The sequence below is a fragment of the Dipodomys merriami genome, unplaced genomic scaffold (assembly GCF_024711535.1).
Source record: "Dipodomys merriami isolate MVZ:Mamm:240054 unplaced genomic scaffold, mDipMer1.0.p SCAF_295, whole genome shotgun sequence".
NCBI classification, from domain to species: domain Eukaryota; kingdom Metazoa; phylum Chordata; class Mammalia; order Rodentia; family Heteromyidae; genus Dipodomys; species Dipodomys merriami.
In genome coordinates this window covers 1,061,562-1,071,773 of record NW_027204437.1, presented here as the reverse complement: position 1 = coordinate 1,071,773, position 10,212 = coordinate 1,061,562, and positions in this window count along the sequence as shown.

The following is a 10,212-nucleotide window of genomic DNA, read 5'->3' as shown; positions in this document are numbered from 1 at the left end:
CTTGCAACAGAGTGTTACAGTCTAGTCATGTAGTAGCTGAAGTCTGTCATCCTGCCTACTCAGTAAACTGAGATCTGATGATCTGGGTTCAAAACTATCCCAGACACAAAAGGTCCCATGAGACTATTATCTCCTATTCACCACTTAGAAACTTGAAGTAGAAGCTAGTCGCTGCTGACTCGTGCCTGTCATCCTAGGTATTCAGGATGCTGAGAGCTGAGGATCAGGGTCCAAAGCCAGCCTGGGCAGGAAATTCCTTGAGACGCTTCTCTCCAGTGACCCACCAAAAACGTGAAGGTGTGCTGTTGCTCAATTGGTAGAGCGATTGGCTTTCGCTAAAGAGTTCAAGGATAACACCCAGGCCTAGATTTAAATTCCTCCAATTTCCAACAAAAGAAAGAAACCTGAAGTAGAGTGCTGGGAATGTGTCTTAGGAGTACAGTGCTTTGCATGTGTGAATCCCTGGGTTAGATTCCTTAGTACTACATCTCTAGAAAAAAGTGTGAAGTGGCTGTGTGCCTCAAGTGGTAGAGTGCTATCCTTGTACAGGAGAAACTCAGGTACAGTGTTCAGGTCCTGAGTTGAAGCTCCAGGACAAGTATATGAACACACATACATGCACACAAACATACACACACAGATACCAGAAGTAAAGCTGTGACAACAAATGATAAAGAACTGAGCTTCTGCAATGAGTTCATAGTCAGTACCCAGGTCCTGTGTTCAACCCTGAAACACAGCCATCCAGGGCCCAACTAGGAGAGGTCAAAATTTCAAAATCAGATGAGTTTTACCAGCCCTAGATGACAGGAAGCATAGTGATATTACACATGTGCTTTGATTTAGCAAGCTTCTGAAAACGCAGGGAGGATCATTGCCAATAATGAATCATTTCATTAGGTTCAGCTCCCTAGTTGTCTGCCAGAAGGACCCTTGAATTAATTGTAGCAGGTTATTTCAACACTGGAACATAGTCTAACAAAGACAGGATAATTGCAGGGAACTTGGCCATGGGAGGTGCACAAATGAAGTCTTCCTGTCACAACAGAGCTCTCGGCAGAGAGATAGGTTGAGGTACATAGAGGCCTTTTTCTCCTGGCCTTCAGAGCCCACCCACACTCCTCACTAATTGGCCTAGAAGGAGTTTTTTTTTAAATCACTCAGCTGTACAGGAGTGAGGCCTGTTCCAACAACGAGAAAGACTTCTTCCAGCAGTCCCTGATGTGGAGAAAACCTCAGGCTACAATGGGAACAGTGAGAGGAGCCCTGGAAGATGCACTGTCTTGCAAACTCTCTCTGTTCTATGAAATTATTCTATTCAAACTAAATTTCCTAGCTGGATACCTTTTATCATAGGAACTCTAGACCTTCACCAATAGAAATACATGCATACATACAAGGGGTGACATGTTGTTACTGGCTTTTTTTTTATTGGAAGGTCCCGGGGTTTTACTATGAGCCTAGGCAATGTTCCTGAGCTCCATTTGCTCAAGTGTAGTGCTTTGCCCTTGAGTCATAGCCCCATTAATGGGAATTTTTATTCCTGTAATCCCTCAGAAATAAGAGTGTGGTGGGATTTCCTGTCCTGGCTGAATTCAAACTGGCATTCTCTACCTCTTAGCCTCCTGAAGAGCTAGGATTACAGGTAGGATTCACTGAAACTTTGCTTTCTTTTCTTCTCATTCTTTTCTTTCATCCTGACAATCTGAAATCTTCACAGTGTCATTCCAATGGTTTGCATTTGGAAGTAAAATACCCAGGCCTGGAGTTGAAGTGCCTGGACTGCCACCTACAAATGGAGGGAGATCTTGAGAAATCATTCTTATCCATGGGAATGCCTAATGGAATGTTATAAAAGTAACAATTAAATTTGCAGTTAGTTCATGATTTTCTTATAGAATGCCACACAAAAAGTATTGTCTTCCATTCTAGCACCATGGTATGATTCTCCCAATTAAGAAATACTGACTACTTTTACATTAATGCTTTAATAAGTATTCAACCATGATACTTCATTTCATTCAAAGGAGGCATAATTTAATAACTAATAATCTATAATATATATAATTTAATATCCTCACATTCTCTCTCATATACATAGCAAACTATCTATCTATCTATCTATCTATCTATCTATCTATCTATCTATCTATCTATCTATCTATCTATCTATCTATCTATCTATCTATCTATCTATCTATCTATCTATCTATCTATCTATCTATCTATCTATCCGCCACTACTATTGCTTGATCTCAGAAGTGGCTGGTAGTTCAGTTTGCCAAAGGCTTTTGTTTTACAACTGGCCCATTCATGATTTGTGTATTGTGGGCTGTGAGTTCAAATCCCAGCATGGCCAAAAGTTTATATGTGGAGTCAGAAGCCAATTTTGACCCATTTTTTTCCTTCTCTGTGAAAGTCCTGGGTCTCTGTATGATGTATAATCTGTATGCAAATAAATCCATGTCATAAGATGTAATAAATGAAATAAATGCTATATATGTAGTAATACTAAATAAAATAAATAAGGGTAATAAATGTCATGTGGAGTAAACACATGTATGTAAATAGATCTCATGTATGAATATTATTTTTTCCAGTACTGGGGCTTGAATTCAGTCCCTGGAAACTGGTCTGAAATTCTTGTCTTCAACGATGGTGGGTTTCCCCTCCCCCACAGTGCCAGAGAGATAATCAGACCCTGAGTTGACATCCCAGGCCTGTCAGGAAAATGGTGCAAATTCCAAGCCACGGTCTTAAATTTTTTTTGACAAGGAACATGCACTGTCTTGAAAGCACTCTCTGTGCTATGACATCATTCTATTCAAAGCAAATTTGTTAGCTGGGTGCTATTGTTCATAATGACTATGGATGTTCACTGATAGAAATACATGCATATATACACAGACACATGCAATTACTGGCTTTTTTTTAGTGCAGATCCTGAGGCTTGAACTATGAGCCTAGAAATTGTCCCAGAGCTCCATTTACACAAGGAAGCATTTTATTGTGCCTTAATCCATGATACTTCATTAAATGGAGGCATAATTTAATACCTAATAATTATTAGTAATATATTACATGTAATTTAATAATATATAGACATCTCACATTCTATAAATATATTTATATTTAAATGTACAGTGGAATATACATATACATCTCTCTCTCTCACTATATATACTTATATACACGTATTTGCAGCAATTTACACATCTATCTATTTATATATTGGACACTCATGTGGCTAGAACTCAGGTCCTGAGAACTGCCTGGCATTGAATTTATTTGAGGCTGCTCTCCTTAAACTGACCCCTTGATGATTTGGACATTCCAGGCCCTGAGTTCAAATCCCAGGAGTGCTGAAGTCAATAGGTGGAGTAAGAAGCCAATGTTGACCTGATTTCCTTTCTGTGGAAATATTGTGCCCTAGATACAATATGTAATATCTATGCAAATACATATATATGATAGATATTATACATGTATATAAGTATTTTTTTTGCCATTTCTAGAGCTGGAATTCACACACTGGGAAATGCTCCGGATTTTTTTTTCTTCTAGGAGGTTTGCTTTCATTTCACCCAGAACGCAATAGTGTTACCCAGTCCCTGAGTTCAAATTCCAGGTATGGCAGATAAAATGGCCCAAACTCCTAGCCAGGACCTTAACTTTTTTGGGAGGGCAGGCACGGGGCATGAACTCAGGTCACCACAACTCTGCCTTAGCCTTGATTTCCCTTAGGCTGGGGTGCAGCTTTTACACCTACAGATGATCCAGGGATCCTACGACCTGAGTTCAACTCCCAGCTCTGGCAAAAAAAAATAAAGCAACCAAGATGGAGGAGGAAAATCCAGGAAGTTTTAGACAATAGTTTTACCTTTGTTTCCTTTGCACTGTGACCACCCTGGCTCTCAATGCCTCGGCTTGAAAATTGTACATGTCCTTGCATGGCCGAAGGTTGGTGGGCTGTCAGTGAAGCCTGAGCCCAACCAAGACACCTAGGCCCTCAGTTTGATCCTGGGACTTTCACCTACTTGTTCCTATCTATAAGAACAATGATAGAATCTTTGTAATGTACCAATTGAACTACTAATTAGCTAGTCATTGTAGTCTAAGATTGTACACAATAAATATAGGTCATTGATTAATTTAATTAATACTTTATTAAGTCTCCTACCGTGATTAATTAATGGAGGCATAATTTTAGACCAAATAATTCATAGTAATAGAATATATAAAAATAAGATATAGGTCATCATTCTTTGTATAGAGTTATACACTAGAATCTACATAAATGTCTATTTGTCTCTCTATATAACTTTATGTATAGATTCATATACATATGTAAATACACACACACACACACACACACACACGCTTCAATCTACACATATATCTGAATTTATATATTGTCCACACCTAGGGCTTCATCTCAGGTCTTCAAATTTGCTCAACAACTTCACTTGCATCAGACTGGTGGGCTAACATTGACCCATTCATGAAGAGTGCCTTCTAGGCCCAGAGTTCAAATCACAGAACTGCCAAAAACTTAATCCTGGTGGAAGAAGGCAAGTGTCCCACTTGTTTTCCTTATCAGTGAATGTCCTGGGTCTCAGGAATGATGTATAATACATAGGCAAATCTATGTTCTGTGTAATAGGTTGTAAAAATTGTTATACATGTAATCATACTCTCTAAAATATATAATGAATGAATAAAAAACAAAATAAAATGAATAACTACACTAACTGCAATATGCAGTAAATATGTGTATGTAGGTATAAATCATGTATTTAAAATGTATACAAATATTATTTTTACGAGTGCTAGGAACAGGCCTGTCTTTCTTATCTTCCAGCACTGTGAGCTTTCCCTTCCCCCACAGTACTGCAGATTTACCCAGACCCTGAGTTCAAATCCCAGGCCAGGCAGAAAAAATGACCTGAATACAACTCCAAGTAGCCTAATAATTTCTAAATATTTTTAATATATATATGTACGTATGCATGTATGTATTACATATTTTTATTTTGCCAAGCACAGGGCTTGAACTCAGGGCATGGCAACCCTTCTCAGCTTTGATCACTCTAGCCTGGGTTGCAGCCACTGGACCCACAGCCGAACCTAGGTTCCTGGGCCTCAAAGGCTGACAGGTAAAATAAATAAATGAAAAGACACAGAAAAAAAAAAAACCCAGTAACTTGCAGATGGCTGCCAGTTTTACATTTGTTTTATTTTCAAGGTGACCATCCTGGGTCTAAATGACAGGGCTGAAAAGTGTTGGTAACCTGCCATTGCTGAATGCTGTCGTTCTTCCAGAGAAGCCATGGGCCAACACCACAACATAGGCCCTGTGTTTGAAGCTGGGTCCTGACCCGTACCAATGAAGGGAGATCCTAAGTTTCTCATTCCTATTCATAGGAATACCGATGGAAAGTTATGAATGTCAAGGTTGTATTACTTGTTCCTGAATGATACTAGCATAAAATTACAGAGTGATTTTAGGAGTCCAAAGGATTTTAATGAATATTTTTAACACATTAAAAGAATACTATTAATTACATGGACACAACAGTTTCTGGACAGTGGTCGATATAATTAATAATTCATTAAGGATGAAAACAGTAATATTAATTACATGGAGGCATAATAAATACCCAAAAATTGGTAGGAATGTAGCCTATATAACTAAATACTATATAGACATCTCTGGTACTCTATAAAGATCTATATTTATTTGTGTACTACCATCTGCAGGTCCATCTGTTCTTGTTTTGTCAACTCCTGGGGCTAAATCTCAGGGGCTGGGAACTGCTTGTCAGTTCAATATGCCCGAGGCTGGCATGCTGACACTCACCCATTCATGAATTGGGCCTTGTAGGTTGTGAGTTCAGATGCCAGCACTAACAAAAATTGAATCATGCAGTAGGACACAGGGTGACACATGTTTTCTTTTTCTGTGAAAGTCCTGGGTGTCAGGTGTAAAGTTTCATGCATAGGCAATTCTATATCCTATGTAATAAATGTAGTAAATATTCCATGTGTTATAGCAGTCAATAAAATTAATGGTAAATGAATAAAAAAATAAAATGAATAACTACTTTAAGCACAATTTGGAGTCAACGTACAGGGCTCAATCTCAGGGCCTGGGCACTGCCAGGCAGCTGAATTGGCTAGGGGCTGCTGTGCTGGCAGTCACCCATTCATGAACTGAGCCTTCTTTGCCCTGATTTTAGATACCAGCACTCCCAAAAATGTAATCTTGGAGTGAGAAGCTGAGCACGACACATGTTTTCCTTTTCTTTGAAAGTGCTCAGTGTCAGGTAGGATGTATAATTTGGATGCAAATCTATATGCTATGTAATAGGATTTAATAAAGGTAGAAAACATCATAGGTAGAAGAGTTACCACTACAGTAAATGATAAACAGATTGAATTAGTAGTGAATCATTCTAGGATAACATTACATGCAATAAGTGTAGGATGTGCACTAAGTTTAATTAATATTTTATTAAGCATTAACAAAATAAAAATTACAAGGTGACATAATTAAACAACTAATAATTGGGAGTAACACATGATGCATAATTTAATAATATATAGACATTGTTCTCATTCTATGAAATATCAAATTATATGTATTGATATATGTATATATATGACAAACAGTTATGGGATATTGAGTAATTATTAATTAATGCTTTATTAATTGTTAACTGGGACACATCATTAAATGGAGACATAATTTAATACCTAAGTATTGGTAGCAATATTATCTATAATTTAATATTATGCAGAAATCTCTTTTTGTGTATAAAATATTTATATACAGCAGTCTCTATCTATTTATACCTCATTCACTCATGAGGCTCGGTGGTTGAGTGCTTTCATAGTAAGCACGAATTCCTGGGTTTGATTCCTCAGTGCCACAAAACAGAAAACTCAGAAGTTCTGCTGTCTTTCAATCGAGTGCTAGCCTTGAGCACAAACGTTTAGGGACAGTGTCTAAGCTCTTACTCAAGCCCCAGGTATGATGCCAAAAAAGGGTACGATATTCTATAGAAGGACAGAACTTCAAATACCTCATTACAGAGCAAGCTAGGAGTCTGGTGCTGACAGCTGCCACCTAACCTGACTTAGTCACATGTAAACTGCTGCAACCCTGCTCCACGGGTTACCCATGTCATCCTGGCTTATGCCCGTAATCCTAGCTGCTCAGGGGCTTTAAAACCCAGTCCTGGCAGGAAGTCTGAGAGACACCTCAAATGTGGCTCCAAGTGGTAGAGCTTTGAGTTCAAGCCCCATGGCTAACACCCTCTCCCCAGAAAAACACCCCACTAAACCATTAAATGTGAACTTTTATGGTTTGTAAATTTTCCTCAAAGAATGGTGATACTGATGAAAGCACCCTAATTCTAATGACAGCTTGTGGAATGAAGCTATGTGCTTAGTCCTCCATTGGGTGCTCCATTCTGAGTCCTGCACAGGGTGCTATGTGCTGAGTCTTTCACAGGATGCAGTGTACTGAGTCCTGAATTGGGTGCTGGGTGCTGAATCTTTCACAGGATGTTGTGTGCTGAGTGGTGCAAAGAGTGCCATGTGCTATGTCCTTAACCGGGGGCATTCTTTCATCTTGTCTATGTAAGAGCTCCACAACTTAGATGTTTATATAGACAAGAATATTGAGGCTCAGATAGGCCCCCATGTCAGGGACAAAATTATGTATTACTGAAGACTCGTGAGTTGTCTACAGCAGATAATTGTTTGGTTTGTTTTTTCTTGGTCATGAACCTTGAACTCGGGGCTGAGGCACTGACCCTTATCTCTTGGGCTCATGGCTAGCACTCCACCACGTGGAGCCATGGACCCCCTTGCAGCAGAGGCTATGGCCAAGGGGTCAGTAGCTGAAGTCTGTCATCCTGCCTTCTCGGGAAGCTGAGTTCTAAAGATCTTGGTTCCAAACTATCTCAGACACAAAAGGTACTATGAGACTATTATCTCCAATTCACTACTAAGAACCTGAAGGGGAAACTGGGTGCTGGAGCTCATGTTGGTTATCCTACCTACTCAGCAGGATGAGATCTGAGGATCATGGTTCAAAGCTAGCCTAGGCAGGAAAGTCCTTGAGAAACTTAGCACCAATGAACCACAAGAAAACTGGAAGTAGCTGTGTGGCTCAAGTGGTAGAGCACAAGACTTGAGCTGAAGGGGTCAGGGACAGCACCCACACCAAGACTTCAACTCCTTCAATTGACAACAAAAACAATAAAAAAGACGGAACTAAACTAAGAAAGCTGAAATAGAGGGCTGGGAATGTGCCTTAGTGGTAGAATACTTTGCATATATAAAATCGTGGGCTTCATTTCTCAGGACCATATGACTAGGACAAAGCCTGAAGTGGCTCTGCGGCTAAAGTGGGAGAGGGATATCATTGTACAAGAGAAACTAGGTACAGTCCTCAGGTCCTGAGGTCAAGCTTCAGGACTCATGTATATGTGTGCACGCACACACCCACCCACGCACACACACACCGTGGTGTACACACATACACACCCACACATACACGCACAGACCAGAAGAGATGTTGTTACACAAAATGGGAAAGCACTGGGCTTCTGCACTGAGCTCATGGTCAGCACTCAGGCCCTATATTCAACCCCAAAACCTGGCCACCCAGGGACCAGCTAGGAGAAGTCAAAGGTTTCAAAACCTGATGAGCTTCACCAGTACTAGATGACAGGAAGCTTTGTGATATCCAACATGTGCTTGGATTTCCCAAGCTTTCGGAAATATAGGAAAGGCATCATAGACCCAACATTGCTTGCAATGAATCATTTCATTATGTTTAGTGCCTTAGTTGTCTGCCTGAATGACTCTTGAATTATATTGAGCACTGTAACTGAACAACAGAATATAGTCTCACAAAGGCAGGATAAGTGCACAGAACTTGGCCTGCCATGAGAGGTGGCACAAATGAAGGTCTCCTGTTAAAACAGAGCACTGAGGAGAGAGATAGCTAAGGGTACAAAGAGGCCATTTTTTCCTGACCTTCAGAGCCAACTCACACTCATCCTCACTAACTGGCCCAGGTGGAGTTGTTTGTTACCCAGCTGTACAGGAGTGAGGACTTTTGTGTTCCTGTCCAGACAATGAGAGAGACTTCCTCCAGCAGGCCTGTGTTGCAGAGAAACCCTCAGGTTACACTGTGAACAGTGAGGGGAGCCCTGGAACATGCACTATCTTGAAAGAAGTCTCTCTGTTACGAACTCATTGTACTGAATACAAATTTCCTTGGTTGGTGCCATTCAGTATAGCTACTCGGGAATTTCACCTATAAGAATACAAAGACATGGAAGTACAGGCTCTTTTTGAGGGGGCAGGTCCTGGAGTGGAAGTATGATCCTATTCATGGTCCCTGGGCTCCTTTTGCTCAAGGGTACTGCATTAAGCTTGAGTTACAGCACCACTTCTGGGTATTTCTGTGATCTCTTAGAAATAACTGTGTCATGGACTTTCCTACACTGGCTGGATTCAAACTCAGTTTCTCTACATCTCAGCCTCCTGAGGACCTGGAATTACAGACAGCAGCCACTGGCACCTTATTTCTTCTCTTCTTCATTTTTTAATCTGGACAATCTGACTTCTTAACAGGGTCATTCCCAAGGTTTTAATTTATAAGCAAACTATCCAATGTTATTTATAGCTGCTTTCCCTTAGAAGGATTTTCTCTCCTCATCTTCCCCTCTGGTCACAGGTTTGAGGCCAAAAGGGAGAAATGAGTGTCACAGGATTTGGGAGCAAATATCCACAGTACATGCCAGTTCTGTCACTTAGCATTGAGCTGCTGTGAATTTACTGTCTCAGGATATGAGGACTGAAACCTGGAGTGATCCTCATACAGTCTGCATTGCTCCTTTTGCCTATAAAATGATCTAATAATTATGAGTGTTTTGTGTCTCCAACATTAAGTGTCTAGAACACACTAGTAGCATCTTCATGTGAAGGGTTAAAGTTTTGAGGCAGTGACCACTTGTTGCTTGTTTCTAGCAGAGCAACACGTGGTGGTAATCCAAACACCTGGTTGGTTGTGTGCCTTTATAAACCCTGCAAAACTTTAGCTCGGGGTTCTCCTCCTAGGCTCCACTGTGTTGGAGTGTAGGATGAGACCCAAGCTGCAGCCCGTTTAAATAAAACCTTAAAACAGCTGTA